Consider the following 15,046-nt stretch of genomic DNA (forward strand, 5'->3'; position numbering starts at 1 on the left):
GCTTCTTCCTGGCAGGAAGGGGGTGAGTGGATGCCTTTGCCACTGGTTCTAAAGGGGGCCTTGTGCCCAGTGTGCCTCATCCTGGCAAGTAAGGGGTGAGTGGATGCCTTCTTCCACTGGTTCTGGAGGGGGCCTTGTGCCCTGTGATGTAGCACATGGGGAGTGCAAGGTCACAGTCTCTTACCTGGCTGTCAGCCCCACGTGATTTGCTGTGGGCAGGATGCATGACACTCCATGGAGGCAGGACTACAGTCCATCCGCAGGCAGCAACGGCTGCACAGTGGTGGCAGGGCCAGTGCTGTCAGTGGTGGGGGAAGGCTCCAGCCCTTCCCCTGCAGCCTCGGACGGCTGCCCACTGGAGCTGCTGTTGCTGCCAGTGGTGCTGGTGGCGGTGCTGCCAGTGGTGAGGGGAGGCTCCAGCGCTTCCCCTGCAGCCTTGGACAGCTGCTCACTGGGGCTGCTGCTGCTGCCAGTGGTGCTGGTGGCGGTGCTGCCAGTGGTGGGGGGAGACACAAGCCCTTCCCCTGCAGCCTCGGACGGCTGCCCACTGGGGCTGCTGCCAGTGGTGCTGGTGGCGGTGCTGCCAGTGGTAGGGGGAGGCACAAGCTCTTCCCCTGCAGCCTCAGATGGCAGCCCACTGGGGCTGCTGGTGCTGCCAGTGGTGTGGGAGGCTCCAGCCCCTCCCCTGCAGCCTTGGATGGCTGAAGTGCCATGGTTGGTGGTGGGGGCTCAGATCCTGTCACAGCACCAGACCTCATGTCCCTCCTGTCTACAGAGGCAGGTAATTTGCCCTTGCCTTTGACAGTTGGTGGTGCCTCTTTGCCCTTGGCAGCTGGTGGTGCATCCTTGCACTTGGCAGCTGGTGGTGCCTTTTTGCCCTTGGCAGCTGATGGTGCCTCCTTGCCCTTGCCAGCTGGTGGTGCCTCCTTGCCCTTGGCAGCTGGTGGTGCCTCCTTGCCCTTGGCAGCTGGTGGTCCCTTCTTGCCCTTGGCAGCTGGCGCAGTCACACTGCCAGTGCTGATGGGTGTCTCCTTGGAGCCTCTCACACCTGCAGTAGCTGCCGAAACTACTGTGGCCGTGGACTGGGTGGCTGAGGTGCTGGCCTGGGTTCTGCCCACCCTGGCCCGAAGTGAAGGACGGCGGGGGATAGGGAAGAGGTCAAGGGTGGAGAGGAAAAGCTTCTTAGGCATACTGGGGCGGGAAGAGGGTGAAGGTTTGGGTGTGGAGGAACAGGGAGTGGTTGTAGGATGTGTCTGCCTGCTGTGTTTGGGTGAAGGTGCATGGGCTGGATGATGATTTGAGGTGGATGGCTGTTGGGTGTCTGAGTGCTTGCATTTGTGTACTTTGGGAGGAGGGGGCACAGACACAGTGGGAGAGGACACAGGGGACGTGTGCATGGATGTTGGCATGGTGACTGCCAGTGAGGTGTGTGTTCTGATATGGTGATAGTGGATGAGGATGTAGTGCATGCAAGTGTGAGTGGAGACACTACTGGGAGGGAGGTGGACGAGGTGGAGGAGGGGGACACAGTGTAGGCAGTGGACGTTGGCATGTCTGCTTCTGGAAGATGTTTGTGTGGGTTCCTGTGTGGTGATGTGTGGTGCTTGTGTTTGCCTGAGGCACTCCTGTGTGTTGTCTTGGGTGCATGCTGGTCTGATTGTGTGCTTTGGATAGGATGGGGTTCAGGGGAATGGGACTGGGTAGAGGAAGTTGGAGGGGGGAGGCTAGACACAGGGACAATGGCTGCCATCAGGGAGGAGGCCAGAGCCTGGAATGATCTCTGTTGGGCCGCCACGCCAGAGTGACTTTCCTCCAGGAATGCATTTGCATGTTGCAAATGCCCTGCCAGTCCCTGGATGGCATTCACTATGGTTGACTGCCCAACAGAGATGGGTAGCAGGAGGTCAATAGCCTCCTCACTCGGGGCAGCAGGGCTAGATGGGGCAGGGCCTGAGGTGCCTGTGGTGAAGGAGATGCCCACCCTCCTGGGTGAGCGGGCACAGGAAACTCGCTGAGGGGCTGATGGGAGGGTGGTGCTGGTACGGGGTGGCAGTTGTACCTGTAGTTGGGGTGGCCACAGAGGTGTCCGACACTAGCAGGGAGCTTCCATCGGAGGAGGTATCACTGTCCGAACTGTCCCCTCCTGTCTCCGCTGTGGTGCTCCCCTCGCCCTCCGTCCCACTGGTGCCAAATGATGCTAATGCACATAAGGACAGGTTGACAAAACAAAAAGAGGGAGGGAAGATACAGAGGATACACTTGGTCAATGCCAGCAACAACCCCACCGTTGGTGTACACAACACACAGGGAACAGCCCTACGCACTAGGCGATGCACTACCAGTCACAATGCTAGTCACCAGGCCATGGACAGTAATACCTATCGCCAATAGCAGCATACCTGAGAGCCACAGATCCCTGCCCAGTAGAAGATGCTCATTAGCATGTTTGGGGGTGGAGTGCATCAGCCCCTTCCCATCATGGAACCTACCCTGCAATGTCCGGGCTGGCCTAGGGGCACCCACAGGCCCACATCCCCCACCCAGAGACCACCCCACCACTCACAATTTGCAGATTTGGAAGCTGTACTCACTCCCTTGTGGCTGCTGTGATGCCCTCAAGCGCCCATCCAGCTCCGGATAGGCCACCGCCAGTATGCGGAACTTCAGGGGGGTCAGGGTTCCACAGGCACCCCTTCCTCATTGGGAGGGCATCCCCAGCTGGGCCTCTGCCGTCTTCCTTGCCCAGCATCTCAGGTCCTCCCACCGTTTTGAACAGTGGGTGCTCCGCCTGCCATAGTCCCCCAGGGCCCGCACGTCCTTGGCGATGCCACGCCATATACCCTTTTTCTAATGGGCGCTGACCTCCAGAAAAATGAAAATAGAAAAAGAGATCAGTCATACCGTCCGGCCTCTTACACCCATAGCCCACCATATCCCTCCCATCCCCTTATGCACAGACATTGCCCACCAAACATGCAGCACGCTGCCCAGGACCCCTCCACCACCCCCCTCTTACACGAGGCCTTCACACACAGCACACCATGCACTCATGCCCCATGCATCGTGCACACAGTGTACTCACCTGTTGGTCTGGAGGCCCATAAACCAATCGGTACTGGGGTAGGACCCCATCCACCAGTTTCTCCAACTCCGCATCGGTAAAGGCAGGGGCCCTTTCCCCAGTGACTTGAGCCATGGTCGCTTCCAGACACAGGTCACAACAGCAGTTGCAGTGTAGGTCCTCTCCTGTTGAAAGTCAGGTAGCAAGTGACTGAACAGATAGAAAATGGCGGTCACTTCCGCGGCGGTGTGTACCATCACCGCCTGCATACATCACCATTGGCTACTGTAACCCCTAGGGCCCAATGATAACCAATGAGGAGTTGCACGGCGGTATTCGCCCACCTCCCACAATGGGGCACAACTTCAGCGGCATTAACTCATTTCCACCTGTCCCTCCACACAGGACAGGCTTCCGCCATTTCATGGGGGGGGCAGGACATGGCACCTAACTGCGTCACAGCAGGCATAAGCACATTCTGGGACTACACATAAACATACTGTTTCTGTCACAACATGCAATGCATTGTACATTGAGGAAATGTTGAAAACTGGCCAGATGCTCATCGTTTTGCCCCCTAGAGTACAACCGCTGAGGATGAATAGGAGATGGAGACATCCCCCCGTGTACAGGCCCCTGGTGGACTTAGCAACAATGAAGGACAGGCACATTATCCTCACCTACCGACTTGATAGGGCCACAATCCAAGAGCTGTGTGCCCAATTGGAGCCAGACTTGATCTCAGCTATCCGTCAGCCCACTGGGATCCCCCTTCTTGTGCAAGTCCTATCTGTGCTCCATTTCTTGGCCAGTGGCTCCTTCCAAGTGACAGTGGCCATGGTAGTAGGAATGTCCCAGTGAATGTTCTCAATAGTGCTGATCCGAGTGTTGTCTTCCCTGATGAATCACATGGGCAGCTGCATCGTATTCTCCCAGGTGGAGGATTTGGCCCCAGTGAAAGCTGACCTCTATGCAATGGGACATATCCCCAACATTGCTGGGGCAATTGATGGTACACATATTGCCCTTGTCTTCCCCAGGAGAAATGAACAGGTGTTCAGAAATCGAAAGAGCTTTCAATCCATGAATGTGCAGATAGTGTGCCTGGCGGACCAGTACATCTCCCTCTATGAATGCAAAGTATCCTGGTCTGTGCATGATGCCTATATCCTGAGGAATAGCAGCATCCCATATGTGATGGCTCAACTCCAGAGGCACAGGGTGTGGCTAATGGGTGAGCCCATGGTCCCCCACCCAGTGTATGTTGATATATGGGTGTGGGGTTGGCCCTAAGGGTGAGTGTCTGGCTAACAGCTATCCCTCTATATTTATAGGTGACTCTGGTTACCCCAACCTCTCATGGCCACTGACCCCTGTGAGTAATCCCAGGACAAGGGCAGGCAGAGGAACGTTACAATGAAGCACATGGGTGAACAAGACGAATTATAGAGCAAACCTTTTGCCTCCTGAAGGCTAGGTTTCGGTGCCTTCATCTAGCAGGTGGTTCCCTGTGCTACTCACCCAAGAAGGTGTGCCAGATCATCGTGGCATCTTGCATGTTGCACAACCTTGCCTTGAGACCCCAGGTGCCTTTTCTGCAGGAGGAGGAGGCTGGAGATGGGCGTGTCGCAGCGTTGGAGCCTATGGACTGTGACGAAGAGGAGGCAGAGGATGAGGATGTGGACAACAGAATATCTATCATTTGACAGTACTTCCAGTGACATACAGGTAAGACACTGTAATTTCACCTCCCATTGCAGTTTTGTGTTGTAAATTTTCACTGCCAGGCTGCTGTTCCCACTACGATGGCCACTTACTGTACCTTCTGACATGTCTATTCACATGTATTTGTGCCCTACTCTGGCTCCTGGTGTATTGACTGCAGCACAATAAAGGTCATACCTATGTATACATTACTGTACAGTCTACCTTCAATGTCCACAGATTGTTAAAGGAATACATACTTAAATCATTTGACATACTACATGCTTGTATTTTTTCAAAGGGTGTTTATTTAATTGCTGAAAATGTTATGGGGATGTGCAGTGGGCTTGGATGATGGTAGAGGAGAGTCCATGATAGAGTCCAGTCTCTTTGTATCACAGGTGCATTGTCCACGGGGGCATAGGAAGGGGAGCAATGGCAGTTCAAGGTGGACAGGGTGACAGAGTGGGACACAAGGGTGACATTCAGGAGAGTCTTATTTCCTGGCGGGGGTTTTGGCAATGTTCTCTGGCTTCTGCCTGGATCGCAGGGACCGTTTGCGGGGGTGGTTCTCCTTCTGCAGGGGGAGGGGTGCTGGTGGCCTGTTGTTCCTGTGGCGGGACCTCCTGTTCGATAGCGTCAGCGGAGGTGGAGGGCTGTTCATCGGTGTGGCTAGTGTCAGAGGCCCGTTGGTGTGCCACTGCCTCCCCCATGGTGTTGGCCATGTCTGCCTGCACCCCTGCAATGGTGACCAGGGTGGTGTGGATGTCCCTCAGGTCCTCCCTGATCCCCAGGTACTGTCCCTCCTGCAGCCGCTGGGTCTCCTGCAACTTGGCCAGTATCTGGCCCATCGTTCTCCTGGGAATGGTGGTATGCTCCCAGGATGTAGGTGAGTGCCTTGTGGAGAGTCGGCTCCCTGAGTCTGTCCTCCCCCTGTCACACAGCAGTCATCCCAGCTTCCCTGTTGTCCTGTGCCTCTGTCCCCTGAACCGTGTGCCCACTGCCACTGACCCCAGGTCCCTGATCGTCCTGTGTTTGTGGGATGGCCTGGAGTCCCTGTAGTGGTGTACACACAGCTGATTGATGTGTCCTGGGGACAGAGGGATGGGCTCGCTGGGTGGGTGCTGTGCTGGTGTTTCCTGAGGGGGGAGGCTCTGTGGTGGTATGGGACTGTGCCTGGGTAACCGACTGTCCGGAGGTCCCTGATGGGCCAGGTTGGTCATCCAGATCCAGGCGAGCAGAGCTGCTGTCATCACTGTGGACCTCTTCGGGGTGGGGGGGAACTGGTTGTTGCTGGCACCTCCTCTCCGGTGATGTTGGGTGTGGGACCTGTGGGGATATAAATGCAGTGTTAATGTTTCTGCCTGTGACATCTTGTGCATGGGTGTGTTGCCCTGTATGGTTGTGAGTGCCCTTTCAGCTGTGCCTTATGTGAATAGTGATTTTGTGGGATAGGTGGCTCTCTCTAGTGTGCATGCTGTGGTGATGGGTGTCCATGCAGGGCTGTGAGTGATGTCCATGCATTGGTGGTGGGAAACGCCCTGAATGCCGACTCTGGAACAACGAAGTTGTGGACAACAAAAGCGGAACAACGCTTTCGTTAACCACAACTTTGTTGTTTTTTGCCTTAACCACGCATGTGCTCAACAACGCACATGCGTGGTTAAGGCACAGAACAAGGGAGTCGGCTGAGGAGGACAACGCGATGAGTCAGATAAGTGGGGCGGGGGGTTGGGGTTTTAGTTTTAGGAGCGGGGCAGGGGGTCGGGGTATTTTTAGTTTTAGGGGCGGGGGGGTTGGGGTTTTAGGGGAGGTGGTGGGGGTTTGGGGTTTTAGTTTTAGGGGAGGGGCCATCGGGGCGGTTTAGGGGCGGGGAGGGAGGGATATTTTTAGTTGTAGGGGCAGGGTGGGGGGGTCAGGGTTTTAGTTTTAGGTGCGGGTGGGGAGGTCGGGGTTTTAGTTTTAGGGGAGGGGGCTATTTTTAGTTTCAGGGGCAGGGGTGGGTGGTCGGGGTTTTAGTTTTAGGGTCGGGGTGGGGGGTCGGGGTATTTTTAGTTTTAGGGGCGGGGTGGGGGCTTGGGGTTTTAGTTTTAGGGGCGGGGGGATCAGGGGATTTTAGTTTTAGGGGCAGGGGTGGGGGGTCGTGGGGTTTTAGTTTTAGGGGCGGGGTGTTGGGCGGTTTAGGGCGGGGGAGGGAGGGGAGGTGTATTTTTTGTTTTAGGGGCGAGGGTGGGGGGTCAGGGTATTTTTAGTTTTAGGGGTGGGGGGTTAGGCGGGTTAGGTTTGGGGAGGGGTATTTTTAGTTTTAGGGGCGGTGGGAGGTCAGGAATTTTGTGTATTTGGGGGTTGGGGGTCGGGGTGGTTTCGGTTTTTAAGGGTGGGGTGGGTTAGGTTTTAGGGGTGGGGGTTGGGGTGGTTTTAGGTTTTAGGGGTGGGGTGAGGGGTTGCGGTAATTTTAGGGGTGGGGTGGGGTGGTTTTAGGTTTTAGGGGTGGGTTGGGGGGTCGGGTAATTTTAGGGGCGGGGTGAAGGGGTTGGGGGGGTTTTAGGTTTTAGGGGTGGGGTGGGGGGCTCGGGGTAGTTTTAGGGGCGGGGGTGTTGGGGTGGTTTTAGGTTCTAGGGGTGGGAGTTGGGGTAGTTTGGGGTTTTAGGGGTGGGTTGGGGGGTCGGGTAAGTTTAGGGGCAGGGTGGGGGTTTGGGGGGTTTAGGTTTTAGGGGCAGGGTGGGGGGCTCAGGTTAGTTTTAGGGGCGGGGTGGTTTTAGGGGAGGGTGTTGGATTACTTTAGGTGTCAGGGATGGGGTGGGGGTTGGGTTTGTCTTAGGTTTTGGGGGTAGGGTGGGGGTTGCGGTAATTTTAGGGACGGGGTGGGGGTTGGGGTAATTTTCGGGGCAATGGTGGGGGGTTGGCATGGTTTTAAGGGTAGGGGTGGGGGGGGTCACGGTAATTTTTAGGGGTGGGGGCCCAGGGAGGACGCATGCTGGAACCATGCATGCCTATCACTAATGCCTTTACCAGGAATGCCTTTACAAAGAAAAATACTTATTTTTAGTTTTAGGGGCATGGGTGGGGGGGTCGGGGTTTTAGTTTTAGGGGCAGGGTGGGGGGGTCGGGTATTTTTAGTTTTAGGGGCAGGGGTTGGGGTTTTAGTTTTAGGGGCTGGGGTGGGGGATCAGGGAATTTTAGTTTTAGGGGCAGGGGTGGGGGGTCGGGGTTTTAGTTTTAGGGGCAGGGTGGGGGGGTTGGGTATTTTTAGTTTTAGGGGCAGGGGTTGGGGTTTTAGTTTTAGGGGCTGGGGATCAGGGGATTTTAGTTTTAGGGGTGGGGTATTTTTAGTTTTAGGGGCGGGGTGGGGTGTTGGGGTTTTAGCTTTAGGGGAGGGGGCGTCGGGCGGTTTAGGTTCAGGGCGGGGGAGGGAGGGGAGGTGTATTTTTAGTTTTAGGTGCGAGGGTGGGGGGTCAGGGTATTTTTAGTATTTGGGGTGGGGGGTTGGGGTGATTTAGGTTTTTAGGGGCGGGGTGGGGGATTGGGGTGGTTTAGGTTTTAGGGGTGGGGGTTGGGGGGGCTTTAGGTTTTAGCGGTGGGGTGAGGGGTTGCGTTAATTTTAGGGGTGGGGTGGTTTTAGGTTTTAGGGCTGGGTTGGGGGGTCGGGGTGAGGGGATTGGGGGTTTTAGGTTTTAGGGGTGGGGTGGGGGCTCAGGGTAGTTTTAGGGCGGGGTGTTGGGGTGGTTTTAAGGTTGGGGGTTGGGGTAGTTTAGGGTTTTAGGGTTGGGTTGGGGGGTCGGGTAAGTTTAGGGGCGGGGTGGGGGTTTGGGGGGTTTAGGTTTTAGGGGCAGGGTGGAGGGCTCAGGTTAGTTTTAGGGTCGGGGTGGTTTTAGGGGAGGGTGTTGGGGTACTTTAGGTTTCAGGGATGGGGTGGGGGTTGGGTTTGTCTTAGGTTTTGGGGGTAGGGTGGGGGTTGCGGTAATTTTAGGGACGGGGTGGGGGTTGGGGTAGTTTTCGGGGCAATGGTGGGGTGTTGGCATGGTTTTAAGGGTAGGGGTGGGGGGGGTCACAGTAATTTTTAGGGGTGGGGGCCCAGGGAGGACGCATGCTGGAACCATGCATGCCTATCACTAATGCCTTTACCAGGAATGCCTTTACAAAGAAAAATACTTATTTTTAGTTTTAGGGGCATGGGTGGGGGGGTCGGGGTTTTAGTTTTAGGGGCAGGGTGGGGGGGTCGGGTATTTTTAGTTTTAGGGGCAGGGGTTGGGGTTTTAGTTTTAGGGGCTGGGGTGGGGGATCAGGGGATTTTAGTTTTAGGGGCAGGGGTGGGGGGTCGGGGTTTTAGTTTTAGGGGCAGGGTGGGGGGGTCGGGTATTTTTAGTTTTAGGGGCAGGGGTTGGGGTTTTAGTTTTAGGGGCTGGGGATCAGGGGATTTTAGTTTTAGGGGCAGGGGTGGGGGGTCGTGGGGTTTTAGTTTTAGGGGCGGGGTATTTTTAGTTTTAGGGGCGGGGTGGGGTGTTGGGGTTTTAGCTTTAGGGGAGGGGGCGTCGGGCGGTTTAGGTTCAGGGCGGGGGAGGGAGGGGAGGTGTATTTTTAGTTTTAGGTGCGAGGGTGGGGGGTCAGGGTATTTTTAGTATTTGGGGTGGGGGGTTGGGGTGATTTAGGTTTTTAGGGGCGGGGTGGGGGATTGGGGTGGTTTAGGTTTTAGGGGTGGGGGTTGGGGGGGCTTTAGGTTTTAGCGGTGTGGTGAGGGGTTGCGTTAATTTTAGGGGTGGGGTGGTTTTAGGTTTTAGGGGTGGGTTGGGGGGTCGGGGTGAGGGGATTGGGGGTTTTAGGTTTTAGGGGTGGGGTGGGGGCTCAGGGTAGTTTTAGGGCGGGGTGTTGGGGTGGTTTTAAGGTTGGGGGTTGGGGTAGTTTAGGGTTTTAGGGTTGGGTTGGGGGGTCGGGTAAGTTTAGGGGCGGGGTGGGGGTTTGGGGGGGTTAGGTTTTAGGGGCAGGGTGGAGGGCTCAGGTTAGTTTTAGGGGCGGGGTGGTTTTAGGGGAGGGTGTTGGGGTACTTTAGGTTTCAGGGATGGGGTGGGGGTTGGGTTTGTCTTAGGTTTTGGGGGTAGGGTGGGGGTTGCGGTAATTTTAGGGACGGGGTGGGGGTTGGGGTAGTTTTCGGGGCAATGGTGGGGTGTTGGCATGGTTTTAAGGGTAGGGGTGGGGGGGTCACGGTAATTTTTAGGGGTGGGGGCCCAGGGAGGACGCATGCTGGAACCATGCATGCCTATCACTAATGCCTTTACCAGGAATGCCTTTACAAAGAAAAATACTTATTTTTAGTTTTAGGGGCATGGGTGGGGGGGTCGGGGTTTTAGTTTTAGGGGCAGGGTGGGGGGGTCGGGTATTTTTAGTTTTAGGGGCAGGGGTTGGGGTTTTAGTTTTAGGGGCTGGGGTGGGGGATCAGGGGATTTTAGTTTTAGGGGCAGGGGTGGGGGGTCGGGGTTTTAGTTTTAGGGGCAGGGTGGGGGGGGTCGGGTATTTTTAGTTTTAGGGGCAGGGGTTGGGGTTTTAGTTTTAGGGGCTGGGGATCAGGGGATTTTAGTTTTAGGGGCAGGGGTGGGGGGTCGTGGGGTTTTAGTTTTAGGGGCGGGGTATTTTTAGTTTTAGGGGCGGGGTGGGGTGTTGGGGTTTTAGCTTTAGGGGAGGGGGCGTCGGGCGGTTTAGGTTCAGGGCGGGGGAGGGAGGGGAGGTGTATTTTTAGTTTTAGGTGCGAGGGTGGGGGGTCAGGGTATTTTTAGTATTTGGGGTGGGGGGTTGGGGTGATTTAGGTTTTTAGGGGCGGGGTGGGGGATTGGGGTGGTTTAGGTTTTAGGGGTGGGGGTTGGGGGGGCTTTAGGTTTTAGCGGTGGGGTGAGGGGTTGCGTTAATTTTAGGGGTGGGGTGGTTTTAGGTTTTAGGGGTGGGTTGGGGGGTCGGGGTGAGGGGATTGGGGGTTTTAGGTTTTAGGGGTGGGGTGAGGGCTCAGGGTAGTTTTAGGGCGGGGTGTTGGGGTGGTTTTAAGGTTGGGGGTTGGGGTAGTTTAGGGTTTTAGGGTTGGGTTGGGGGGTCGGGTAAGTTTAGGGGCGGGGTGGGGGTTTGGGGGGTTTAGGTTTTAGGGGCAGGGTGGAGGGCTCAGGTTAGTTTTAGGGGCGGGGTGGTTTTAGGGGAGGGTGTTGGGGTACTTTAGGTTTCAGGGATGGGGTGGGGGTTGGGTTTGTCTTAGGTTTTGGGGGTAGGGTGGGGGTTGCGGTAATTTTAGGGACGGGGTGGGGGTTGGGGTAGTTTTCGGGGCAATGGTGGGGTGTTGGCATGGTTTTAAGGGTAGGGGTGGGGGGGTCACGGTAATTTTTAGGGGTAGGGGTAGGGGTGGGGGCCCAGTGAGGACGCATGCTGGAACCATGCATGCCTATCACTAATGCCTTTTTCAGGAATGCCTTTACAACGAAAAATCATTGTTAAGGCATTCGTGGTAAAGGCATTAGTGGTAACAACGCGGTCGTTGTTCCAACCTCGTTGTTCAGGCATGCGTTATTCCAGCATGGGTTGTTCCGACATACATTCATTGGTGGTGCATGCAGTGCTGGGTACTGGGATGGGTGGGTTGTGATGGTGGGGTGTATGTGAGGTGGTGGGGTGATGGGGGTGGCGGTAAGGGTGGGGGTATGTGATGGCATGCAGGTAGGGAGGTGATAGTAATAGAGATTTGACAGAGTCCAGTCCTCCAGCTACTCCTGCCAGGCCCTCAGAATGCAGTATTGCCAAGACTTGCTCCTCCCATGTTGTTAGTTGTGGGGGAGGAGGTGGGGTTCCACCACCAGTCCTCTGTACAGCTATCTGTTGTCTTGCACCTTCACCCGTTGGTCGTTCCACCTCTTCCTGATGTCATCGCTTGTTCTGGGGTGCTGTCCCACGGCATTGCCCCCGCCCACGATTCTCCGCCATCTTGCAATTGATGTCTGCTGCACATGTGATCCGAATAGTTGTGGCTCTACCCGGATGATTTCCTCCACCATGACCCTTAGCTCCTCCTCTGAGAACCTGGGGTGTCTTTGTGGTGCCATGGGTCAATGTGTGTGGGGTGATGTGTTGGGGTGTGTGCTGTGAGGTGCGTGGATGGTGTATGGGTGATGGTGTTCTGTGGCTCTGGTTGTGTGAGTGCTCTTGCTGTAGCTCTCTCTAGTTGCAAATGTTGTTAGTCTCAAAGGGATGTGGGTATTGTGGGGGTGTGTTTTATAGTGGTGTGGGTGTGGTGTGTGTATATGTGTCAGGTGTGTGTATTTTGAGTTGTCCAATGTGGTGCTGTTTTATATGTGTGTATGTATTTTCAGAGCGGCCGTATGTACCGCCCAAGGTTTACCGCGTTTGAATGTCCACCAGTGTGATTCGTGGGTCATAATGCTGTGGGCGTAGTTCTGTTGGCGTAATGGTGTGGGTGTTGGTACCGCCATTTCATCACTGACCTTTGGCCTGACTGACTTGTGTTTGTGTCCGTATAGTGACGGATTTGTATGTGTGTGTCATAATATGGGTAGCGGTATACCACCGCGGTCGCAGTATGTTGGCGGCAGTCGGCATGGCGGTAAGCGGGACTTACCACCAATGTCATAATGAGGGCCTTAGTCTCGTCCTCTGAGAAACAACCAAAACTGTGATGAGTCTTGAAACGCTGAGGAATTCAGCCGACTTGGCTCCTACCAGGGAGCATCCGCTCTGTCCCAAGTGATGGGCGGATCATTGGCACCATGAGCAAACTCATCACCAAAGTGCTCAGGTGAAGAAACGGTGGCCAACGAAGTCTGTCAACAAAACTGAGAGATCCAGTTTAGCGCGGGAGCCCAGAAAAGAAGCTGTTCCACTACCTGGAATAGTGAGCGCACTCATTGCTTCTGGATTTTATAGTGCTGATGTGTACTCCTTCTGTGGAACTAAATAATGGACAATATTAGTTCCCATACTGAATTACAGAATTGCAGCGTGGAATATTGATTGCATATTGCATTGCATGTCACCCCAGTACAGGCAGTGGTCCAAGGCGGCAACCACAGGCAATATTAGTTCCCGCATTGAATCTTAGCAGGCAGTATTATTTGCATATTGTAGTAAGTGTAAACCTCAACACAAGCAGGGGTTCAAGGCTCTCGCACTGAATGACAACAGGCACTATTGATTTCATATTGCAGGACATGTAGACCCCATTTCGGGCAGGGGTCAAGGCGTTAGCTGACACAGTGGAATTCATAACAGGACCACCATTTGGTGGTCTCTGCAAACCAGCGGGCTTTTCCACAGGATAGTTGCCCATTGCTCGAGTAGCCCTGAGGTAGGCAAGCGATCCACCCAGGCACAGGCCTTAGGCGCGCACCACCAAGATTCTGATGACCAAGGACCAGCATACATGAACCACTGCCTGAACTTTCATCAGCTCTCTAGAAACCTGCACTCCACCTCCATCGCTCACATTTCCCGCATCCGCTGAAGCAGCAGTGTAGGATGCTCCTTCTCCTACTTCTCTGGCAAGTCCTGGAACGATCTCCCCCTGCACCTCGGAATATCATCCTCTCTCCCTGAATTCAGAAAATGACTGAAGACCTGGTTCTTCAGCTGATCCAAGCAAAAACCCAGTGCCTGGATACCCTCACAGGTGATTAGACACACTCTATAAAACTGAGTTGATTGATACTCCAAATAAGAGGTTGCCTCTCACCATCTTTGCAGTTTAAGACATTCTGTAGCAGTAAGATGTGTTTTCTGAAGAAATGCCATGCTAGTCTGCGTCAAAAGTAAAAATAAATTAGGTGACAGCATCTGGGCTTGGCCATTCCCTGTATAGTTTAGGTCAGTATGTTATATGTGGTCATAAATGTGTGACATGTCAGCATGTTGGCGCCTAGGTTATCCATCCGCTCTCTTCCTGGCTCGAAATTCTAGAACCTGTGACCACAGCCAGTCCCTGACCCGGGTGTATAGAGTATTGTTGCTTGTCCATGAACAAAAACATAAAACATTTACTCCAACTGCCAGGTCCCTGGTTGTGTCTCATATGTGGCCATGACGAAAGGAAAACTAAAAAGGAAAACCGACAAGAGAGGAACATGTTCCATATGAGACCGGAGAATTACAGTCTCTTCGTTTGTCAAGGAGAGAAATGCACAATCTGTACCCTAATGGTGGTGCCCATTTTTCCTTCTCCTTTTCAATCTGCACTCTGAGAAGCCCCTCCACTCCAAAATAGAACACATTTTGTGGTGTCATATCACTTGGTCGTCTGATGTCATGGACATTAATTCCAGGACTATGCTCAGTTCTGCTGGAGTGAGAGCCAAATCAGAGATCACCTCCTGGTCTGGGGTGATGGAAGGGAACATAGAGATGGTCGCTGTTTGACTGTGGCAGGATACAACCTCTGCCACAACCATGGCATGTTCTTGGTCTTCCTACTCGCTGGAGGGCCTGCTCTTGGGGGTCCTGGGCTGATGCCTTTGTGGTGTGGGAGGTTTCCAGTCTGTATTCCATTGAATGTCGTGGGACATTGCAGACACCCCTTTCGTCTCCCCGGTCAGCGGCAGGCATTTGCCAGTGTTGTGAAAAATAGGGTGGCTTGAGAGTCCACCATAGGCAATTTGGCTGTGTATGTAAGAGAATATTTCAGGCCGAGTTGCTGGAGCTTCTGTGTGACCATCAAGAATGAACCTCTGAGTCTTTGTTCTTCTGTAGCATAGTCTGGATACATGTTCATTGAGGCCTTGGAGATTCGTCAGGGATCCTTGGACCTGGCAACTTGCATTATGTGATTGCAGTCCCAGTAGTTGAAGAGAAAAGCCAACTCCAGTGGGGATGGAGACCCTGTTGGGGGTCTGTCCTGGGTCTTGGTGGACCCGATCCAGTGTCCAGACTTGATACGTTTACTGCCAAGGACGCTATGAAGCAGACATTCCTCGAGTAAATGTTCCATATTTGGGCCTTCTGGGAGGCCCACCACTTGCATATGGTTCCGGCAAGATTTGCACTCAGTGTCCTCCACCATGGTTTGTACTTGTGATACCTCCATCTGGAGGGCGTTGGTGTGGGACAGAATCTCTGTCAGCAAGGGGCGTGTTCCGGGCAGCACCAATTTGCTCACATCTATTCTGTCCCTGAAGGTGGCCTGATCTGCTTGTAGGACCCATATATAATTAACTAAGGGTTCCAATTTGTTTCCAGAGTAGTTTTCATATCCCAGATGGTCTGTAAAGACAAGGTGAAGAGAGGAGGGGGCACCTGAGATGATCCAAT

General features: G+C 54.3%; 1 pseudogene; it reads left to right on the forward strand.

Moving 5' to 3' along the window:
• The window catches only part of LOC138287291 (zinc finger protein 850-like), a 58,313-nt pseudogene that overhangs the window by 25,517 nt on the left and 17,750 nt on the right, over positions 1-15,046 (forward strand).

The sequence above is a fragment of the Pleurodeles waltl genome, chromosome 4_1 (genome assembly GCF_031143425.1).
Source record: "Pleurodeles waltl isolate 20211129_DDA chromosome 4_1, aPleWal1.hap1.20221129, whole genome shotgun sequence".
Lineage (NCBI taxonomy): Eukaryota > Metazoa > Chordata > Amphibia > Caudata > Salamandridae > Pleurodeles > Pleurodeles waltl.